This window comes from Parambassis ranga, chromosome 8, assembly GCF_900634625.1.
Source record: "Parambassis ranga chromosome 8, fParRan2.1, whole genome shotgun sequence".
Taxonomy (NCBI): domain Eukaryota; kingdom Metazoa; phylum Chordata; class Actinopteri; family Ambassidae; genus Parambassis; species Parambassis ranga.
The window spans coordinates 4449900-4469401 of NC_041029.1; the positions used below are offsets into that span (position 1 = coordinate 4449900).

General features: G+C 43.8%; 1 protein-coding gene across 1 annotated transcript in view; it reads left to right on the plus strand.

Annotated features, from left to right (window-relative positions):
* The first annotated feature begins 6852 nt into the window (after window positions 1-6852).
* The window catches only part of rbfox1 (RNA binding fox-1 homolog 1), a 139628-nt gene continuing 126978 nt past the window's right edge, over window positions 6853-19502 (plus strand). The window contains exon 1 of the mRNA XM_028412597.1: window positions 6853-6941. The gene's annotated coding sequence lies outside the window, so the exon portion shown is untranslated. The remainder of the gene's footprint in view (window positions 6942-19502) is intronic.

The window sequence follows — 19502 nt, forward strand, 5'->3', positions numbered from 1 at the left end:
TCAGTCATGCACACCATACACTGCTGATTATTCTGACTAACACAGCCTGTACAGAACTCTAATGTGGATTCTGTACATCACCAAAATGGAGGTCCGAAACCAGACGGAATGATGATTCTGTCTGGACCCTTTTCTGATAACTCTGATAAATTCATGAGAATAAATCTTTTCATAGAGCGTTTTATTCCCACGGTCACGGGGACAGTCGCTAACCAGTGTGATTGCAACAGCGGAGAATAAAGTTAGACTAGAGAGCGAGAGAAAGGAGGAGATTATTAGATTATTAGTGTTAGAGACAGCTGAGTTGAAGAAGGCAGTGAAGGCAGATGAGGAGAGACGTAAGATTCTATATCAGGCATATCTGTGCTGCATAGATGATGATTGTGAGGAGTCCGGTAGTACCACTGACATTAAACAGGAAGTAGAGAGCGAGAGAACTCAGGGGGCTGAGATACCGCCTCCCTATTCACCCGCCTCTGCTGTAGCTTCTGCCTCGCCTCAGACCCCACCGCTGGGATGTACCCCATCATGACTGTCCCTGATGGGAGGGGGCGAGTAACAGACAGACAGACAGGAGTGAACTCTAGTCAACCTGGTGCCCAGCAGCACTGGTATAGACAGGAAACAGAGGAGGGGCTTCCCCTGTTGCTTCAGCAGGCCCTGAAAAATGACCCTGATTTACCAGGAAGTGATTCTGTTGATTGGGAGAGACATGTTGTACACCATATGAATTTACATATAGAAAACAACTGAGTACCTCAGCCTGCTCCCCCACCCCAGCCACAGTCCCCAGTTGTGGGTAATCCTGATATGTATTTAACGCCACCTTGGGCCAACATCATAGAGGAAGTAACTGGAGGGGAAAAGAGGGTGGCCGTGGGGGAGGGGGGCATGGAAGGGGTGGATACAGCGGTATGAGTGGGGGTGACTGCTTCTACTGTGGAAAACCTGGCCACTGGGAAAGAGACTGTCACTACAAGCAGCCCCGTGAGTGACCACAAGGAGCTCCCTGGTATCCTCCCCAGGGAAGTGGCATCTCACATTATTCCGTCGGTTGGCAACATCTGCCATTCACAGAACTTGTAAAACTGTGTCAGCAGGCCAGCACCACAGTCATTGTTTCATTCGCTCCAGCTCATCACCAGTGAATCTGATGCCCAGAGACTGGAACCTCCATTATGTGCTCCCCAGATGGATTAATAGGGACATTTGTTACTGGACAGACTTTTTATGCTCCCAGAGTGTTGGAGTAACTGGACAGTGGCTGATGAGAACCACTACGATACAGATGTCTTGTGAAGATATCTGCTGGACTCGTTTTCTGTCTTGTTTGTGGCTGAGGAGGGAGTAGCTGCTGACGTATAGTTAACACCAGAATAGTTTAAATGGCTCAAAATGGCAGATAATAGTGTGCCACTTGTTTGCTTAGTCATTGTTCCACACATAATATTACAGAATTAGGCTCCATGGTTAGGAAAAGCTATTTCTAATGAATAGGCCATCACAGAGGATAGGTGTTTAGAATTCTTCATCCTTTAAAGCTTATTAGGTTACCATTCATACAGTAGAGGCATAATAAGGCTCAGGAGATGTTAGCCACACTATCGCACAGCATACGGTCTTCATCATTTACTGATATAGGTTTTGTGCCTCCTGTACTCTTGTCTCTTTCATTGTCTCAACTTCCACCGATCTGGCTCACCTAGATCACTTAGCTCCATTTTATCTGGATGTTTCTGAAACAGGTGGAGTTGTGAATGGTGTTCTGTTCCAGAAAAAAAGAGGGTGAGACAGGTATTAATGTATTTGACCCAGGTTCTGCAGGGGGGTTGCAAGGTGGAGCAGGCTTTAGGCCTAAAACATAGGTATGGTGCAGTATATCAGCCACAGTCACAGGGAAAAGTGGAAAGGATGAAACTAAAACCTAAAACAAAAAATGGGCTAAAATCTGTGCACAGACCAAATTAACATGGGTTCAAATATTTTCTATTGACTTGATGTGTGTATGATGTTCTGTTAATAACCATATGATTTACAACCTATGAGCTTCTTGCAGGTCTACAGTTTCCCGGACCAGCTGGCCCGCTGAGACTGAAAGAGTATGCAGTATGGTGTTAATAGAAACCATAATATAATGAATTTAAAGCTTTGGTGTCAGCTTTTGCATTACAGGTGAAAGGAGAGACGGAGAGTCCAGGCGGAGCCACACCACACACAGCCGAGTGGGCCCTCCTGAAGGTGATAAAAAGGAAGTGGTCGGAGCCTAGGTGGACTGGACCAAATCAGATGGTGGACAGGACATCCCATGCTGTGAGGCTTAAAGGGAAAGGCGACATCTGGTATCATTGGATACCATACTAGCTAGCTAGTTGTTAAAATCACAAATCTGAATGCCGTGAATATACTGAAACGTCTCATGTGTTATTTTACCGTACTAACCGGGTGAAGTTACCATGGAGACGGCACACCACAATCAAAACAAAACACTGAACTAAGCTCCACGGCGACAACCAAACAAGAGCATTTTGGCACACAGTGATTCAAGCATTCAGGATTATTTTCCATTGAGCGAGGACTATTTCTTAGAACACAGCAGAACAATATTTCCAGCATTCACAATCATTTCTTCAACGATAAAGATATGTTCAGGAGCGAGAGTGCTGCTCTGCTACATGCAGAAAACGATCAGCTGCGTGCCGACCTGGCTTCTCTAAAAAAGAAGATGGCCCACAAGGAGCAAAAGTGGGAGGAGCAGGCAGCAGCATTAAAGGAGGATCTGGCCATTAAACAGCGTGCATTGGCAGGCATGCATGAGTACATGTATTCACAACAACAGTTTATGGATGTGCAGCTCAAAGAAGCCAACGATAAAAATCGGTGCCTCAGACACACTGTGGAAGAGCTGCAGGTCTACAAAGCTGTTTCTATGAGATGGTCTATAATTTTGGACAGGAGGTGTGTTGATATGACCTGTAAACTTAGCACTCTGCACTCCCACGTAGAAGAGGATAAAGACATCATCATCACTATGACCAGTAAAAAAAACGCTCTCGACTGCCAACTGAAGGAGAGCGCAGAGGTGATGCACACACGACTGCTGCACCTGGAAGAGGTGCTCGCAGTTAAAGACGAAAGCCTTGAGAGCATGCAGCAGCTCCTTAACGAGGTTAGAGAGGAGAAGAGGCTCCTGGAAGAGGAACTCAGCGAGCCTAAGATTTCCAAGAAGGAGCAAAAAAAGGCAGATAAGAAGCTGCAGAAAGAACGTGAGCAGAGGGAGAAACAAGAAAAGAAGGATCGCAAGAAGAGAGAGAAGCAGGAAAAGAAAGAACGTGAGGAGAGAGAGAAGCAAGAAAAGAAGGATCGCAAGGAGAGAGAGAAGCAGGAAAAGAAAGAACGTGAGGAGAGAGAGAAGCAAGAAAAGAAGGATTGCAAGGAGAGAGAGAAGCAAGAAAAGAAGGATCGCAAGGAGAGAGAGAAGCAAGAAAAGAAAGAACGGAAGGAGGCGTCATGGCGTATGAGGAGCTGACTTCTCTTCTTCAGCTAGACACTGCGGACCAGGCCAACCAGACTGGCTTTGCCTGTGTAGCAGGGAGGCGTCCCACACCTGGAACTGACCTGTTATTTCTTCAGCTTCTAACATGTTTGGTGCTTCTGTTCTTTTTTTGTTTTTGTTGATCATACATGAGAATAATCTGTTCACTGAAAAACTGTAACTGTGTGTGTGGTCTGTTGCATTAAACATTCAATGTCTTACATTTGTTATTTTAAAATGCTGCACAAATAATGAAACCCAGATATGCTGGCAACAGTTTACTGTATTTGGATTTGAATAAAATGCATTACATATACAGGATAGAACAAAAACAGTGATAACAATTATTATCACGTGCTGTCCTCAGGCAGGTGAAGACTGGTCTGGTGCAGCGTCTGGTCATAAGATCACAGAGCTGTGGAGAGAATATCACAATTACACAATGTACAGTAATTACAGCAAGACATAAAGAGAGCAGCAGTAAACTGAACAATGACAACAGCAGCAGGTCTATGACAGACGACGCTGCTCTGCTCGTCCTCAGCTACAACAACAGAGAGACAACGCAGCATGTTTAGCAGCGCCCATAATGATAACGACCATCGACAAGAACAAAGTCTTTGTATCCACATCAAGTTTGTCAGATCAGATCAACGGTAAATGGAAGAAAAACTGCTTCAAAATGCAGAAAGAGCCTGTTAGCATCACGTTAGCATCACGTTAGCACGCACACACATTCATTCAACTTCCATCATCATCTCTCAGGAGATAGTGGTAATCTCACAGTAGGTATGCCGCTGCCCTGGTTTCCATCCTCATATCAGGCCCTGATAATGACCCCAGACTAAGGGAGAGAGAGTTTTTTGTTTGGTATGTGTAGCATGGTTGTTGTATAATGGCATCAGATCAGTGAGGCCTGGACAGTTTACAGAAAAACATTGTGTAATTCAGCAGGTAATCAATTCCACAGGAATAGTCATTGTCTCTCAAGGCTTCAGAAGATTATTAGTAATCTGTTACAGCTTTCCAGCTGCCATCAATAGTAGGCATCATTTTCAGCACAATCAATAAGTCACCAATCAATCAACTCCGAACAGGAAATCAATGATATCAGCAAGGATCAATTACTGACCTTTGAGTTACGGCGGGGTCAATACATACCTGACCCACAGTCATTAACAAAGACGCAGTGACACTACATTCACTTAAATAAACGTCCTGGGTGCGTATGATACATCATGTCAGAATCAGAATCAGAATCAGAATCGTGTTTATTGCCATGTAAGTGAAGGGGGTACACATTACTAGGAATTTGCCTTAGTGATTGGTGCATACAAAGAACATATAATAATAATTAACATGAAATAAGATAAAACTAAGATAAAATTAAGTAAATAAACTAAAGTAAGGCTAAATTTACATGACATAACAGACATACAATGAACAGAACACAAAATGAATGGCAGATGAAATGGTAAACAGAGACCCTTATATGAACAAATGGAACAGTGTAATAATGTAATAATGTAACAGGTACCACATGGGTCGGTGAGGTGGTACTAGTGTGCAAGTAGTGCAAGATGGAGTAAACAGTGCAAATAGTCATCATTGTGCAGTGGCTATACTAAAGTGTCCTTGTGAAGTGACAGTGCAGAGCAGTGCATTAATTACAGTTTAACAGTCCAACAGCAGAGGGGAAGAAGCTGTTCTTGTGGCGTGAGGTTCTGGTCCGAATGGACCGTAACCTCCTGCCTGAGGGGAGTGGCTCAAAGAGTCCGTGTCCAGGGTGAGAAGGGTCAGCTGTGATCCGACCTGCACGCCTCAGAGTCCTGGAGACGTACAGGTCCTCGATAGATGGCAGGCTGCAGCCGATCACCTTCTCAGCAGAGCGCACAACACGCTGCAGTCTGTGCCTGTCCCTGGCAGTGGCCCCAGCGTACCACACTGTGATGGAGGAGGTGAGGATGGACTCAATGATGGCCGTGTAGAACTGAACCATCATCCTGGCTGGCACCTTGAGTTTCCTCAGCTGCCGCAGGAAGTACATCCTCTGCTGGGCCTTTTTGATGAGGGAGCTGATGGTGAGCTCCCACTTGAGGTCCTGGGTGATGGTGGTACCCAGGAAGCGGAAAGAGTCCACTGTGGAGATGGGGGTGTCTGTCAGGGTGAGGGGGGGTGATGGAGCTGGCACTTTCAGAAAGTCTACTGTCATGTGTGAAGGGAAGCAGTGATGACAAAGATCCCTGTTTATATAAACTTTATACCAACACATTTATCAATATTATGCTGACACTGCAAAAAGACCACACAACCCATAATGTGTAAAGAGGAATGATGTGTGAGAGTCCTTGCAGCGACTCAAACTCAGACACCAGTGATGTGGAACTCCAGGCCCAATAAAGAACTTCTACTATGGACACAGAGAGCCCTCTAGTGTTACATCCATGTTATTACAGCTGAATGAATCAGGTCCCCCTGATTTTAAACCGTTTATCTGTTTAGAAAAAAAAAAATCCTAAAAGCCATTTTAGCCTATTTTAAAGGATTTAAGTAATCACCATCAGTGTTTCAGAGCTTTAAACGGCTCCTTCTCATCCTCCTTTTTAACTTGAATCTTTGCTATTGACATTCAATTAAATGTATATTATACCACGTTATCTGGCTTCAGCATCACAGTTGTGAGAAATAATGTGAATATGAACACATATATGAACAAATATATTTTGTGCACATACAAGATTATTTTCACTCTGTGGCCACTCTGGGGCGCCAGACGCTAAAAACATGTGGCTCCTTTTTATTTTATGTATTTGATTTGATTTATTTTGTTTTATTTTTCATCATACTAGTGTCACAAACTCTTTCTTGGTACTCCTGCTTCTCTCTGGCTCCATAATTTATAATCCCAAAGTGCAGTGGGATCAGGACTGCACAGTCAACAGCAACCACTGAGGGAAATTGCAGTACTTCAAAGTTTTGGAGCGGTAAAATGGCGCCACTTATCTTTTAGAGCACATACTCTTATTCAGTAACACTGGTGCCTGAGTGAAATGAGCAGTTTAGGCTCCAGACTTCCTGTGAACGCAATGCAAAGAAAATAATTAAGACCAAAATTAGTTTCAACAGTTAATCTCTTAGTAGAAACAAATGTGGCGTTAAGTCACAAATCATACATTTATAAAACGGACTACCAGCATTAAAACATTTTTTTTATTATTATTTTAAAATCCCCGCTTTTATTTTGAAGACACATTCACAGTTTCCGGTGTGCGGGGCTCAGCGTGGCGCGCTTTGCTGGTGCCGCGCGCACCAAAAGAGCAGGAGAGGCTGAGGAAGAAACAGAGAGAGAGCGACTCTCAGCGGCTGACGGTGTCCCTTCAGCGCGGAGCGTCCAGGAGCACGCAGCCAGGTGAGTGTAGCGGCAATGACGGTTTGAAAGCCGGGTTGAGGACACCTGCGGTGCCCCCGCCCCTTCCGATGTCCGGTTCTGCTGCTGCTCCTCAGGTCACGGCACTGCTTGGCTAAAAAGGTGAAGTGTGCGCTGCTGTCAGGTTGTTTTCTCCTTTTACACAGGAATAGGAAGAATCAACACATGTTACTTTGTCGTGATTGTGAGTGGCGGCTGCGTGTCCAGCACCGTGATGCGTTGTTGTGTAGTTGAAGTTGACCCGAGTGGGCTCGGTTCCGCTTCGGCGGGCAGGTGACGGTGAAACAGGGGTGCACGTGTCTGTCAGGAAATGTGGGGAAGTTGTTTTCGGCAGAGACCTCGCTGGTCAGACCTGTCAGGAGAGGAGGGCTCCTCATACATGCTGTCTCTTTACTGTGGATTCTGTGGGATATCTGCACCTGGAACGTGGATATGACTGATAACAGATGGTTAATGAAATACTTCTTCTTGCTCAGTAGTGTTTGTCGTCACTGTGAAGCAGCGTCAGGTCTCAGTTTTCCTCCTTGCAGAGGGAGGAACTGTTCAAATGTTCCCACAGAGAGGATCCATTATCATGGTGACATTGTTGCATTGCCTGACATGTTCCTTCATTATCTCTCTCTCTCTCTCTCTCTCTCTCTCACACACACACACACACACTGTATTTATTTATTCTGACACACATGGTCCTGATGCCACAGTAGTCTCATCAGGATTAATCCGCCTCTGAAAATAGTCCCAAACAAATGATTCTGCCCTCTGTGGTTTATTGTTTACTAAACAATACAGCAAACAACAGTCTTTATGTTAAAATAACAATAATGTTATATTATGCATGTCACCATAGGTGCAAAGGTGCGGTTAATGTACTGCTGTAAAGTCCATAATTGCACTGGCATCCACAAAATTGTGTAGTCTGGTCGGTTTGAAAGACAAGTTGCACAGATTGAGGCTCTGTAGAGTGTATGGTTTTTGCAGGAAATGGCCACACGTGGAGTCCACAAAGACTCCTGTAGTTGTGAATATACGGAGTATGACTGTTATCACAGCCTTTGTTGACGTTAAGAAATGAGGTCACACTTCATTCTATGTGATGGATAAATAGATTGACAACCGTGTTCTCAGTTGCCACACTGCTTTATTTTGTTGCATGCAGCTACTTTTTGTATTGGAATTTAGATTCAGCGTGCCAAAGCTTTTAAAGGACTAACATACATCATTAACTCGGCTGACTCCAAACATATTTAAAATTGTGAATAGGTTGTTTGTTCCATTCAGAGAACGCTGCGGCCTGTAGTGGGTGTTATTAGAGAGAACAGATAATGGGGGTCTTTGAAATCAGAGGAGTTCATCCATTAATGTTCTCTGCAATTTGTGTTTTTTTTTTTTTAAATAATTGTGACTATTACTGTAAGAATTGACATTTTGCCTTGTGGAAATGTTGCTTCGGTTTGTGTGGTGCTACATAAAAAGGTCAGGTAATCACCTGTGATTAGGAATCATCCTCCGCAGACTGTGAACGTGTTTCATTAATATGCCGTAGCAATCCTGCCATAAGGTGTTAATACATGTTTCTTCATGCTTATGGCATTTAATGTAATTATAATCACGTAGAAGGCTAAATTAAATGTATCCAAACATCTAAAGCCCCTTTTCCGTGCTGGCTCCTACTTATTCGTACCTTGTAGAGAGACGTCTTTGCTTCTCAGCGATCTTTCATGTGGTGAATATGCAAAGTGAGGGAGGGAAGCATCTGCTGTTTGGCTTACAACAAGCTGGCTGTCATGTAGACCGGGACCATGTATTGATTGCCTCATGAAATTGTATTGCTGTCTAAAGAACTATCACTTGCTGACAGACTGTGCGGGCTATAATTGAGCAGCACACAGCGTCGTCCTGGGGAGAGGATTTACAAGCTACTGAAACTGTTTACAAGGTTTGAGTTAATATTGGAGGAGCTGATGCAAAACATGTCCACCTGCTGACACTGAAACACTTAATCCATTTTCACTAATCATTGAGGAAAATCTGTTAGAAGGCCCTCATTCAGGGAGATTTGACTATATACAAACATATCGTCAAATAAATGTAGGGATGTCCCGATCAGGTTTTTTTGCCCTCGAGTCCGAGTCTGAGTCATTTGATTTTGAGTATCTGCCGATACCGAGTCCCGATCCGATACTTTCTATAAAGGCACTCGTTGCAGCAAAACGTGTGTGTGTGTGTGTGACCGCACGCAGCACATCAAGATCTTGAACCCAGGACCTGTCGCACCAAAAGCGACTGTCATACCACTGCGCTACAAGACATAGAGCCACCCTGCACAGAAGGCGTTAACTTTGACAGCCCTAATAAATATATATCCGAGTCCTGATCGGGAGGTAATGTCCGATTCTGATCGAGTCTGAAATCACGTAATCGGGCCCGATTTCCGATCGCGTGATCGGATCGGGACATCCCTAAATAATTTTCTCTGCACTATTTTCATTCAGATGTAGGGTTCCGATATCAATATCAGACCTGATAGATGGCTAGATTGGGTACTGGTGCTGATCTATTTAGTTCAATGGTTTCTTTCTCTATGATTTAAATCACAACACAGAGCGAGCCAAAAAGTCGACCATATGGAGGTATTAATGCTTGCCAACAACTTTGATAGCCTCTGGTAATATCTACAAAGGAAATGGTATCGGATCGATATTAAATATTGGCCAATATACAGAGCCCAGATATCAGTATTATTATTTGAGTCTGATTCGTGCACCGTACTGCTCAGAAAAAGTTACCGTTTGCTGTAATATTTCCTACTTTCTTCAGTTTTCGTTTTATGCTTTAAAATGTTGTGTCCGATGTTTGCTGCTGTCCTCCATCTTGGCTCATAGTGTCTGCATTTTGCCTCCAACCGGGTCACACATGTGTCGTGGTCCCTTTGAAGTCTCCTCAAATGATGTCGCTGCGTAGGTTCTGCTAATTATTCCTCTGCAGGGGTGTATCTGAACTTTGATGAATTAGTAGGCTGACATAGCAGGAAGAGGCAGGGTTAGGTGACCTTTCGTGACCTCTCTGTGTCATGTTGGTGAATGTCTGTTTAGACTGAGGTTATATCTTATCACAGAACAAGCCAGATCACCTCTAGATTCGATGTTGAGAGTGTGTATCTCTCTGGCACGGCGCATTGGTGATGATCCAGATAAGATGGCATATTAATAGATTTCTGTGAACATGAAAAAATGTATTTGGCTTTTTGTGGCCACTATATGTATATATGACTATTTTTATGCATTGAGTGTGCTGGTATCTCAACAAGCCCCTTACAATGTGGAGTAAAAGGTGTCGCCTCTACAGGAAGCCTCTCACATGCCTCCATGTTTGGCACAGGCAATAAATGTCCACCGATCACACTCCTCACTCCACAAGGTGAATATCTTTCATCTCAATATTTGTTGCTGCAGAGTCAACACGAGCACACTACTCAGTTCTCTCACTTTCCCTCCACGCAGCCTAAAGGGGCTTCTACCCTCTTCATCACTCTCTCAGGAAGCAGCAGATATTTCTCATCTTCTTTTCCAACCCCCTCCCACCTCCACCTTCACCCTTCCTTTTTTTTGTGTGCCAGCAAGTGATTAAAATGTGCCTGCTGCTGCCACAGAGGAACCCACTGGCAGAAACAGCAGCAGCTGAGCCCAGAAGATGAAGACCATTGTTACATGCTGATGAGCTGAATATGGACAAAAACCCATGTAGTACTCACACCACACCACACCTGGTATTTACTTTCCCTGTACAAATTTGTTGTTAACTATCTTTACCAAATTGCCAATTATTTGCTGGAACCAGCGAAGGAGATTTAAAGGGGGTAATGCCAGCTGAGTTTTAGGACACGTAAAATGGACGGCCTCTACACAATCGAATGAAAGGTATCACCAATGCCTACTTTCACACCTGCCCTGCATAAATTAGATGTGATTTTTTTAAAAAGTCAAAAACATTGCTGGATATATCTGTTGGTAGCTTAGACACCTGATAGTTTCCTGTCTGGATATAGTGAGACACATTTTGGTGGATAAGCAGAAGATTGACCGCCGCCATGTTGGCAGCGTCACGTCCGCCAAAACTCCAAATATGGACAAAGAGGGGGAGCACGAGCGGAGTTTAGGGGGGCGGGCGATCGTGGAAGCTGTGATACAGCAACTGTCTGTCACTCAAGCGGCAACGCCCATAATTATGCGTAATTTTAAGTCAGAATACAATTGAAACGAGTGAGTTGTAAAAAATTCACCCCCCCTACAATTGACACTAGAACCAGAGTGTTTTTTTGTACCAGGCTGTAAACATGTTCTTTTCTGCTGTGAAGTCGGCCATTTTAACATGGGAGTCTATGGGAAATTACTCGCTTTTGGAGCCAACCCCCAGCAGTTGCGGTGTGAATTACAAGTTTTGGCACTTCTGCATGGGCTTCCACTTTGAGCCCCGAAGGCTGCCGCTTGGTTTAAACATATGATGTTATCAATAACAGAAGCCTCAACTCGACCTAAATAGTCTGAGAAGTATTTGGATCAGGTTTAGATCTTTAACAACATCATTCCTTACTATCAGCAGCATCAATCATCAGTCTGGTTGTCTGTCAGCACTTGATCGTCTTGTATTGTTTCCGTGTCAGGTAAACAGGGTCCACATCTGCAGGAGCGGAGACGCGCAATGTGCCAAACCTTGAAAAATGGCATTCTCCTGCTCGATAAGCCTTTGACACTCTCCCACAGGGCTGGATAGTCCACCCTGGGGTTGGGGGAAGAAGAAATTGTGCATTTATGGTGGTTGCTCATTGTGCAGGGTCATTAAGGGCCCCCACTGTAATCAATAGCAATGTCAGTAGGTGGGATACAGACGAGAATGCTAACAAGAATGTGTGAGTGTGAGTGAGAGAGAGAGCTGTGCGCTGGTATCAGTATCTCCAGCAGAGGTGGAGCAACCTTTCATGTGATGATGGATTTGCTCTCAGATCTGGGCTTTTGAATCCAGACACGGTTTGCATTGATAAACAGGCATTAGACTAATCTTCATGGGCTTCACAGGGCTGGAAAAGCAGCATCTACCGCTGCCATCACCTTATGATGAATGTATTGTGCAGCCATCATCACAGTCTTGTCTCCACAGCTGACAATGATTTTTGTCATTTTGGGGTCATTTTCTTAGTCCGTGTAAATATTCATGAAGCAGTTGTTATTTCTGTTTCTTTTTTATTTATTGTTCAGGCAGGTGCAGGAACAATTGTTTAAGAGGTTTTAAATGCAAGGATGCATTAAGGCTGCACTGGCGGGTCAGACGGCGTTCAGTGTTCAAATGACAGCACCAAAAATGTATGAAGAATTGCTTCATATAAATGAGGTGCCTGTGTTTAATAATTGGGAATACTGCACATTACCAATGTAATTGCCTCTTGTGGTTCAGATCTCTGCTGTACAATTGGAATAAGTGCCGTATGTGTACTGCAATGATTGCCGAATGGATATTAATATATTGGATATCAGCCTCAGTATTGACTGAATTGCTAGAATGGGTATTGTGGGCTGATCTGTTCACTTTAGATCTATGTTTGCGGCGTGCTACGTAACGCATTGCCAGCATGGCTGTAGACTTTGCTCACAACAAATACAAAGAGTAGCAACGCGGTGCACGCCAAGGAGTCAGCTGTATGGAGGACTTTCATGCTTGATGTGCCAACAAGGTTCCTTTGTAGATATTGCAAGTAGAACACCTGCAATATCTACAAAGGAAGTGCCTGGGTTGGTATCAGGTATTGGCCTATATGCAAAGCCAGGTATTGGTATCTTTATTGCGACTAAACAGTCAGTGTTTGTGATTCTCCTGTGGTCATAAGATTGAGACTTTCGGCCAGGCCAGGCTTGATGATGGAGAGAATTTTCCCTGTTAACATGATAATTAATGTTTATGCTGCTTAAAGCTCATCAAACCATCAATATGTGGCAGATAAACTCCTGATCAGATCTTCTATTTCATATTTAAAAAAACACCTCCTTTTCCATTTTCCATCTAAGCTTGCTGTGCTGTGCAGTCTGGTCAGGTGTCCCCTGTGCCTCATCTGACATACGTCACCGCAGCTGTCTGCAGTGCATACAGAAAAGCTTATCGGAGGGGGGAAAAAAAAACTGGGTTTGGGTGTTGGGGATTATAGGCGTCAAGACCTGACACCGGTGGAAAAAAGCTAGAGCTGATGCTCGCCTTTCACGCATCTTTGCAGAATTAGTGCAGAGCCACCTTCAATGGGCAGAAAGCCCTCTGTAGACAACCCCAGCCCGAGGGCTTGAATGACACCTCCGACGAACTCCCTACATCAGCAAGTGACTGAATCTCCCTTTCTTATACAGCTCTGGCTCTCTTGCCTGCAGTTTCATACACGGACCGTCTCGTCTTACTTTTTCATTCAGTCTCTTAATTTTCTTACTTACTGAATCAGCAAACTTCATCCACCTGAAAAGAGACCCCCACCTCCTCCTCTTCCTCCTCCTCACTAAACGCTGACTTCTTCCATGCTGCGTTCCAATTACTTCATACTGTCATAAAGCCGGACTGCATCTCCTTATCGCTCCTGCAGGAGAGGGAGAAGGGGGAGAGGTCTTCAGCTGGGCTTATCAAAATGCTAATGCGTTTGAAAGGAAACATTAGTCATCCTGAGTAAAAGAGGCTGGAAAAAAAAGTGCATTATTAAACATCCGCGTGTTTCATCTTGTAAAAGTGGCACTATCTCTCTCTAAGATTGCCAGATGCACAGGTGCTGCTTTTTGGCGCATTCTTCATTCCCATGCAGCCGTTGTTGTTGGAGGTGAGGGACACCGGAGCGCCGTGAAAATTGCACAGCGCTCTCGATCATTCTAAGTAGGAGCTTTTGAGAGAAAAAGGCAAATCAGTAACAGGGACTGGAAACATAAGTAAACATGGACTGGATATGCATGCAGGCCATGTGTTCTGAAAGGTGGACGGTCTGGTTTGGCATGATTTGATAGAAATGCTGTATGATTTTAATAAGGTTCAGAGTGACACATTTATACCAGCTCAACATGATGCTGATTGTTCCCATTTATGCAACAATCAGTTTTTATAAGTGGATGTAGGAAAGTGGGCAGGTATCAAGACTACCAGCAGTGGTCCAACTTCCAACTTGCACAACTTAAGTGATCTGGGGTTAATGCCACTAAATATGGGAGCAGTTGTTCTGCAAAACAAGAGCTGTTGTAATGCAGCATAGAAAAGTTGTTTTGTGGATCAAGGCTTCTTCTTGTAATCCCAGACTATGATGATGTGATGATGACGTTAAGATCGGTGCTGAAGATAGTTCTTTATGATTTGGGTGTAGCAGTACATTAACATGATTCCAGTGGACTACATTCCTTCACTTGTCCTCATCGGGTGCTCCCACCATTTCCTTTTTGGCTGTTGCTTTATTTCCCCCCTGTTATTCCAGGACATTATCTTTGCAGTTAAATGATTCATAACATAATAGACAGTGAGACACAATATAAGTTAATGTTTTTTGGAATTACCTTCCCAGCATGACTTGCGACTCTCTGCACATACATAAACAAACACACACACAAATTAAGCTGGGCATCCTGTTAGGAGGTTTTACATGCCGTTTGATGTTGCATCCTGGCTGGACCTTGGTTAGGGATTGGTTCCGTCCAGATGGAGTCTGGCAGCACAACATGCACTGAACACATTCGATAACTTGGACATTTCCCTAAACTGGCTCTGTGTTCGTGTGTGTGTGTGTCTGTGTGTATGTGCAGAAAAGAGAGAGAAAGGGGAAAGTAACAGCAGCATGCAAAATGGTCCTGCACATCAAAGGGCTTGGCTGTGATACAAACAGAAGCTCAGTGTCTCTGCCAGCAGAGACCACTGCTAACGTGCATGTGTCTCTGTGTGTGTGTGTTTGTGTGTGTGTTTGCGTTCGAGTGCCTGATTTCCCTAAGACTCTTACTCAGCTATAGCCTGAAGGCTGACACCTTGAAATCCACCCAGTAAATAACTGAGCCATCTTCAAGCAGACATCCGTTTAGTTCTGGGCTCTGCTTCATCCATGTGATACACCCAGACTTTAGACAGTATTGAATTTAAACACACATCCACACAGAGAATGTGCAGAGCTCGTAAGTATGAGCGTCATGCTTCTGTGCTGAGAGTAGTTCAGTGTCAACTGGGTGCATTAACCAAAGATTAGCATGTTTTGCATTGCAGAAGTTGAACCAACACACAGACAGAAAATAGGGATGCAACACATCAATTGGCTCATGAGCATCAAAAATGTTTGTCATTACATCGACAGCATGTACAGTATGTCTGTAGCGTGAAGTGCCAGACTGCTAGTGTGTTAGTATGTTTGCTGTTCTTCATCACTACTGCCTACATCCGCCAGTAATTTCACCATGAACCGACACGCACAAGCTTTAACTAGCCTCAGACCATCGTTATATCTAAATCACTTGTAGCTGCCAGTAGATCCTTACATGACACTGTAATGCAGGCGTTTGGTCCTGGTTCTGTTTTATAAGACAACCAAACACAAAAGTTTGCAACACAGAAATTACCTCTTGGCTGCAAGGGTTTATGGGTAGTGGTGTCATGCTGCTAATGTGAATTTTGATTCTTACATTTTACACCAGGTTGTGTCTCTCTCGGCGTATCTCTACCTTTTATGGGAAATGATAACTGAGCAGCATGACTCTTCTGTGGCAGGTGAGGGAGGGGCCCGCCGTATGCGTCTCCTAAATGGGAGACAAACGGTGCTCAAGCGTCCAAGTGTTGAGTTGTGATTGTCTCCTCTTGGGTAATCCTCAGGATGGTGCATCGTCTTTCTCTTGGTGCCGACTGATACACACATACATGGTACATTCACATAGACACGTGGGATGCACATAGACACAAAAGTACGCGCACGCTGCCTCATTTATCTCCTCTGAGACCAATTACCCATCGACTCAATAACTGGAACTGCCACAGCTGTCAGTGCCAGCTATATTTCCATGGAAGGATGGCTACTACACACACAGACACACATGCACGCAGACACACACAACCACTCGTTGTTCTGTCTCTGCGACTGGTTTTCTTTCAGCCATCCTGGACACGGGAAATGATACTGGCATAAAGTGGGATGTGTTCTGGTTAAAATTCCTTCTGAAGATGACATGCAGCTCCCAGACTGCATTATCCAGCACTGAACCACCTCTCCACCTGGAACGATAGCAGGATCAGAACTGGGTTTTATCCAGCATATAGTAAAGCCTGGAGCTGAGATAGAGGTGGTGGTGGTGGTGGTGGTGGTGGGGGTTGTTACCATGGCAACAACCAAGAGTCACTTAAACATTGCAGTTCATGAAGTGGAGTATTTTGGTAGCTCCTACACTAATTTTAGATATCAAAGGTGTAAAACACTGCAGTGGAAGACATATATTTAATATGGACAAGATACAGCAACAGTGTTTGTATATCAACTGTTTATTAGAGCACAGAGTGAGTGGTTTGTTTTTACTGGGCCCTCACTAACAAAGACTATAAGCGTCGTCCTTGTAGCAAAATTCATAGCTTATCCACATCACACATCATCAAACATGTAGGTTGTTTTCCCTGTACAATAGAATACCCTGTACAATTTTGTATCTCAGTGTGCATGTCTACAATTGTTAAAGTTAGAAATGAGCACATTCTATATTGTGGCCTCCATAGAGTGGTCAGACATGCAGCAGTCTGGTAATAATTGAGCTCTTTATCATTCTAACTGGCAAAGGTGACAGTTAAAATTAGCTAAAAATGAGAACCTGCTCCCTGAATGTTGTGCACTCCGCTAATAAGAAAGAGGGAGGAAAGATAAAAGGTCTAAACAGACTCGTTAGTGTGGGAGCTGAGCAAATCAGTGCATCTTGCCAACCTCTGTGTGGGAATGCAGAGTCACTTGCTCCTAACACACATTCTCACACTCTCTGATGTGTGCTCACATATGGAGCAAAGGCTTGCACTGCAGGTTTCCCTGACAGAGCGGAGCACATAGCAGTGGGCAGACACTGAAATAAAATACAGTAAAGACAGACAGGGTTATTTTAGTCGATTCTAATATGTACTGATTACACAGAGCTTCATTTGTGTTGGCATGAACGGAGGAAATTCCATCAAGATGAATGGCAGCGTGTGGAACTCCATCACTGAGCAACGTCTCTATGAAAACAAGTCCTTAAGCACCATGTGTAGTTTTATTGGAGTATAAAGTGGGCTTGTTTTTGTCTCAGAGCAGATCTCAAAGACCAGGATTGACAAGGTTAGGATGTATTTTTAGCCTAGCATCGACCCCCAGCCTCTTGCTGCACTTCACTACCTTGATGCTACATTGGCTCCCAGGCCTATTCACTGCTGTTTTAAACTCTATCTAATCTAACAATACAAATAACTGGTCCTTTCATGCTCTTACATGCGCTCTTCGTAGGGCTGTGCGATTTGACGATAAATGATCGTGAAGGATTTGAACGTATCGGCGATCTACCAGAACGGACAGATCGTTTTATCGTCCATAGAGCATGTTCTATTAATTGCAGTTCTATGTTCGTGCAGATGCATGAGTTTTTTCACTCGTCCAACTCTCAGTGCGCTTAATGTGAACACGACCAACCAATGACAGCCTCCCTGTTAGGAAGCTACGGCTGAAAACGAAAAGAGAACGGAGGAACTGGTCCCTAAAACGAACTCCACCTTTATGTTCGGTGCTGTTTCTGCCGGCAGCAGCGGCGCGACTTCTAAGCCTGTGTGTGTGTGTGCGTGACGTGTGTATACGAATGTATTATAATGCTACGAGCATGTACGTGCCCACCTCTCTGAACATTACCAGCTCATTATATTCAGGTTCGCTGCTGTTGTGCCATCAGCAGCTCTTCTACACGTGTGTGTGTGTGTGTCTGTGTGTGTGTGTGTGTGTGTCTGTGTGTGTGCGCAGTGGGAGGGCCGCCTGTGTACATCAGATGCAGACAGAGCCAACAGCTAGTGACGTCACCAAAACAATAACATATGAGGACTCTAGTAAACGGTGGACAGAGGTGACAGCAGCAGCTCTGTTTGTCCTTAGATATGATTCCCATTAAAGTTTGATCATTTGTTCTAAATCACATTGAACTTTAGGAGTTACTTAAGTCTCAATACTGTATTTAGTGTTTAACCTTAGGAGGCACACTTCAGTCTGAAAATGACTGTTGAATAATACTTTACAGAACTACATTAGTCTTATTTTTAACCTATAAAACTTTATTTTGTTCTGTAATTGTTATTTAAATGTTCATGTTTATTGAAAACTAATACTGAGTGCACGTTATGAGTTGTTGTTTGCCTTTAAAATCTACTGATAGTTTTTGAGAGGTGACAGAGTAGGATACCTGACGTCATTTACACAGAAACATGCAAATTAGTGTCAATGTAAAAACAAATCGTGATAAAATCGAGATCGTGATTTTATCATTAAAGAATCGTGATATAAAATTTTTGCCATATCGCCCACCCCTAGCTCTTCTATAGCATAATTATTTAATGCTGTAAGCTTGACATGATAAATTTATCACAGAGGATAATATACAGGAGACAACACACCCTGCGCACCAATTGGGACACCAACAGCACATCACTGTTATAACTTAATTATGTTTTATTTAGTTGGTTAACCAACATCCGGAGCACAGCTTGTTTAGTGTCACACTGCGTACCTACTGTACAAACTGTGTCCCCATAGCTCAGGTGTGTCTGTGTGCATGAGTGTGACCATCTGTCTGGTGAGAAAATGTGCTGTGAACGTTCATTGATTTGGCAGGATAATGTGCGAGATACAAAACAACACAGACAAAATTTTTTTTTTTACATGTTAGGCATACATGCCTAAATGAATATGCATCAGTTAAAGAAGTCATGCAGACACACAAGTGTTGCTCTGTGTCGCCACAATGACGCTTTATTCTGACAACAGTTCTTTGTTTGAAGGACGGATTAGGTTCTGATTCTGCCTGTATGCTGTCAGATGTTGACTCCAGATTGAACAGTGTTGTTTAGCTGAGTTTTTATCATTTGTTTGTGGGCTTTGTCAACAACGATACATCATCAGTGAAACTATTTTGTGAAGCCTCCGCTGCGTCTGTGTTGCAAACTGGCTAGTTTGGGTGTTTTGACTGCTGTGCAGTTAAAGGCCAAGCATGAGCCTTTCTGACATAATCACAGTTGAGGCAACCAATTAGCAATCGGTGCTAAACGTGGTGACTAAACTATGAGTCATTTTGGAGCGCTGCAGTGTGAGCTTGCACTTGTTTGTTGCACAGGCTGTCCTTGTATGTGCATGTGTACTCAGTAGCTTACTATGTCTAGTTTGTGCCCTAGACTGCTCGTGTTTATCTTCACCAAGTTTGAGCCAGAGGCTTATTACTTCACAGTTGTTCATTCCACTGTGGAGAGGAGGGTGAGGAAAAGCAGCTTTCACGTCTGACACCCTGAGCTTAGCTTTTTGCT